The sequence below is a fragment of the Arachis hypogaea genome, chromosome 17, assembly GCF_003086295.3.
Source record: "Arachis hypogaea cultivar Tifrunner chromosome 17, arahy.Tifrunner.gnm2.J5K5, whole genome shotgun sequence".
Taxonomy (NCBI): domain Eukaryota; kingdom Viridiplantae; phylum Streptophyta; class Magnoliopsida; order Fabales; family Fabaceae; genus Arachis; species Arachis hypogaea.
In genome coordinates, this window is record NC_092052.1 from 51,861,268 (window position 1) to 51,866,267 (window position 5,000).

Genomic DNA, 5,000 nt, shown 5'->3' on the forward strand with positions numbered 1-5,000 from the left:
CCGCCGGGGTCCCCCGCCCCGGGTCCAAGGTCGAGCACGGGCGTCTGGCTGCGGCGAACCCCGATCACCGAAGGACCAACAAGAAGGGAAACACGTCCGTGCATGGCCCACCTAGGCACCACCTCGGGAGCATGGCGTGGTGGAGTTGTGCCTTGGGCACACGCTCGGGGCAACACCTTGTGCTCGGCCCAGGACTAGGGGGATCATCCCAAGTCTGAGCACGACGTGGGAACGGCGGGCGGCCTGTTCACCCCCGCGAGGGGCAACGCGTCTTGTGCAGCCCAACGCTTGGCTAGGCCTAGTGTGGCGCACGACGCGGATGATGGATATGCGTGCGGCAGCGGGTGTCGTGGGCAGGGGGCAACGCGACGTGCTCGTCCCAGCACTTTGAGGGGGCACGTTGCGGAAGACGGTTACCTGTTCGTGTCCACTCCCGAGTGGCAACGTGTCGTGCTCGCCATACGTCTAGGGTCGACGTACGACGGTGCCCGATGCGGTGTGGGTTGGGCGTGTTGCTTAAGACGGTGCGGCTGTTCGGCTATCGCCCGAAGCACCTCACGCATCTGTCTGTCCCTTGAATGTTCTTCGTCGCTTCCCCCGAACCCTGCCCAGCGGCGCTGACTCGGCTACCTCGTGCGCTTCCGCGTGCCTGCACGCGCCTAGGCGTGCGGGGCACGGTTCGTCTGGGCGTGCTGTGTTTTCGGACCGTGGTGGCGGATGATTGGTGTGTGGGTTGTGCGTGTGGCTTTATCTAGACGGTGCAGCTGTTCGGTTATCGTCCGAAGCGCCTGACGCTTCGGGCTGTCCCTCGAGTCTCCTTCCTCCCTTCCTTTGAAACCTGCCCAGCGGCGTTGGCTCGGCCCTCCCGTATGCTTCCGCTTGCCTGCACGCGCCTAGGTGTGCGGGGCGCGGTTCGTCCGGGTGTGCTGTGTTTGCGGACCGTGGTGGCGGATGAGCGGTGTGTGGGTTGTGCGTGTGGCTTTATCTAGACGGTGCAGCTGTTCGGTTATCGTCCGAAGCGCCTGACGCTTCGGGCTGTCCCTCGAGTCTCTTTTGTCCCTTCCCTTGAAACCTGCCCAGCGGCGTTGGCTCGGCCCTCCCGTATGCTTCCGCTTGCCTGCACGCGTCTTGGCGTGCGGGGCGCGGTTCATCTGGGAGTGCTGGGTTTGCGGACCATGTTGGCGGATGAGTGGTGTGTGGGTCTTGAGTGCTGTCTGGCTCCTTGCCTCGCGCAACGAACGGGCGCACCGGATCCTCTCCATGTGTGGGCTCGAGCTACCGTGCTCGTTCCACTGTTGTGCGGCTCCTGTGTTTCCTACCCCGTGGTGTGGTATCCCTGCCTTGCCCCAACCTTTCCTCTCCGGAGTCCCCTAGTGGGATTGCCGGGGGAGTTCCAAGACACGCCCGTGGTCCTACCCGTCTCGGCGCTCTGCGCGGCAACGGTGGCCTGCGTGCGCGTTCTGTTCTCGCTGGTGCAGTGCACGCGGTTGGGATGGGGTCTTAGATCCCCGTCTGTCCCTCAGATGATTCGGTTTCTCGGAAAGACGCCTGCCGCCGTGTCCTTCGAAAGCTTCCCCTCGCGGGGGGCGTCGGCAGCTCGGTGATGACAAGTCATCTTAGCCCATTTTAGCTAGTCTTTTTCTTTAGTTTTCATTAGAATTATGCACTTTCTTGAGCTACAAGCAAGCTAATTAAGTAGATTTTCATGTTTCCCTTGATTGAACCAACCATATGTGAATTCATGCCATTTCATGAGGTTTTGAGCTATATTTGTTGCATATTGTGGAAGATTGAATACCTCATGATTTTGAGCAAAGCTTTGATTAGTTTGGTTGATCAATGATAGGTGAAGAAGGCTTGGAGAAAGGTTGAAGCAAAGAGGAATGGCTAGGAGTGAAGAAAGGACAATGGAATAAGTGAAAATTGAACCGGGTTGCATAAAGTTAGCCCCAACGTTAGCCCCCTAACTTGGAGGCTAACGTTGGGCATGTAAATCACTCCCTAGAAGTGGCCAACGTTTGCGCCAACGTTAGCCCCCTAACTTGGAGGCTAACGTTGGCGCCACTAGCAATAAGCATTGCCAACGTTAGGGTCAAAGTTAGACCCCTAACGTTGGCACCAACGTCCAAACCAGGAAATCAAGCTTGCTGCTATGAAAAGTTAGGGGCAAAGTTAGACCCCTAACTTTGGCCCTAACGTTAGATCCAACTATGGCTAACTTCATTTCCGGTTCAATTGGTTCACTTCGGTTCTTCTTCAATCTTCAAGAGCAATCAACCAAGGCCTCTTTCAACCCAATTCCACTAAGAACAAAGGCCCAACTCAAGGCTTGAAGATCATTTTGGAAAGTGTATAAATAGGATAGAATTCAAGTTATTAAGGGAGCTTTCCTTTTGGAATTTTCATAATAGTTTTCGGAGAGCTTTTGAACTTAAATTTCTTTGTTTCCTTTTACTTGCAATTCCATTTTACTTTTGTCTTGGATCTTGGATTGGAGAATTGAAGAAATTCTGTTTCAATCTCAATCTTGGATCTCTCTGTTTCCTTTACTGTTAATTGAATTAGCATTTCCGTTTCTGTTACTTGATCTTCATCTCTTTTCTTTGCAATTTACAATTTCCTTGCTATTGTTCTTGTTGGATCTAGGAAGGCATTGAGATCTAGACTTGGTTTTCTAGTCTCTGGGTCCTGAGATCTGAATTTCTCATTTTAATTCCCTGTTTACTGCTTCTTATGTTAATTTACTTTTCTGCTTTATTTCCGGTTCAATCCCAATTCCCTTTCCCTCTTCTGTTTGATGCAATTTAGTTTTTCTTTGTTTAAATTCTGCAAATCCATTCCCCAATTCCCTTTACATTTCAAGCAATTTATATTCCTTGCACTTTAAGATTCCGCAATTTACATTTCTTGCACTTTAAGTTTCTGCCATTTAATTTCTTGTTCTTTAAGTTTCAGCAATTTATTTCTTGTTCTCGTTACTTCAATGCAATTTACATTCTGCAAGTCACACAATCATCAACCAAATCTTGATTCGCTTGACTAAATCAACCACCAAACTAAAATTGCTCAATCCTTCAATCCCTGTGGGATCGACCTCACTCCCGTGAGTTTTTATTACTTGATACGACCCGGTACACTTGCCGTTTAGTTTTGTGATGTTTTGTGAGAGATTCGTTTCTCATCAAAATACCTCATCAAGTTTTTGGCGCCGTTGCCGGGGATTGATTAGATTGACAATGATTAAGTGAGGTGGTAATCTAGATCAAGCACTTTTTCTTTAATTTAGACTAACCTACTAACTGTTTGAAGTTTTGCCTGAGCTAATAGAAACCTCATTCTAGCAATAGAGTGAAATTTCCTTAGCTCATCCTGCTGAATATGATTTTTATAGCTTGAAAAACAAACGAGAGGAATGGTTTTCGTTCATTTCTCTCTCAAGTTTGCCAACTGTTTGATACTTTGTGTCAACTGATCCTTCAATCATATCCTGGCCTGAATATGCTCTATCTTCACTTGAATTGGTTGTGACTGTGCAGATCATGGAAGGAAACTCAACAAATTCAAGCAATCATGAGAGTAATACCCCCACCATGGACGATAATGTAACCCATGGTTCGAAGCAACTATCCATAGCCATGAATGATGTTGCCCAATGGTTTGAAGCTTTTCCACAAGGAAGCATTATCGGATGGGAAGAACTGATGAATGGACTCCTAGTCAAATTTAACCCATCACAAGGAGTTGTTAAGCAAGAGGCAGAGGTGCATCCCTTGGAGAAAGAAATTGGAGGTGTTCGTGCAGTAATAAGCCAAAACAAGCAAATGCATCAGCAAACTCTACAACAATTAGATATGATGGCTAAAAAAATCATTGAGTTGAGACATGTTGTAGTACATACATACAACCTGACTCAAAGCTCATATGGATGTAATCAAACTGAACAAAGCTCTGGGGCCATTAACCGAGAGCAACAAAACTATGAGCAACTACAAGCTCCAAGCAATCACTCTAGCATGCTCCAGAACAGGCCTCAGAATGATGTGTACAATCCACCTTGGAGAACTCATTCTAATGGGAGGGGGGTTGAGAACCAAAACCAAAGACCAAGGAACTTCAACTACAACAACCATTTTCCAAACTTGCAAAAACCATACTGCCCACCCTTCCAACCTCAGATACCTTAAAACCAACAACCTTCACAACATTATCATAGGACCACCAATTTGGAGATCTTAGTAGAAAAAATGATGGAACACCAAGAAATAACAAACAAAAACCAGGAAGCCTCATTGAAGATCCTGGAGAGTCAGATTGGGCAGCTCTCCAAACAAATTTCTATTGAGAGATCTTTAAGCTCACTACCCAGTGACACAATCTCAAATTTGCAACAACATCACCACACCATCTCACAGAATTCTCAAAGGATCTCCAATCTAGAAAGTGGAGTAGAGAGAATGATGACACATCTAAAAAGGATGAACAAACACTATGAGGACCTACTTGGGGGAATTGAGAAGCAAATAGAACAATTAGCCAAAAACCTCACAGAAACAAGTAAGAAGGAAGCAAAGCCTCACTCAGTTGGACAATGGGACAAGGAGAAGAAGGCTCAGAATCTGAAATAAGCAAGCACAGAGGATGTCAAGCTAGTGACATTAAAAGAGCGCTTGTTGGGAGGCAACCCAACCTGAGGTAGTTTTCTGTTCATAACTATTTTAATAAAACGGTTAATTAGTTTTATCTATAATGCAAGAAGTTAAGTTTGGTGTTACACACCAAAACAATATAAGAGAGAATGAAGGATTCTAAGTTTGGTGTTTCACCAAAATCCCATCATAAAACACATTCTCAGTTCCTGCATAATGCTGGTTTCAAGCATATTGGATAAACTAGTTAACTATTCTGCTGTTTCCTAATTTCATTTTTATTGCTTTTGAAAAAAAAAGAAGAAGAAAAAGAGTTTCACACATGGTTAATCCAATGCATCGGCAAGGTACTAA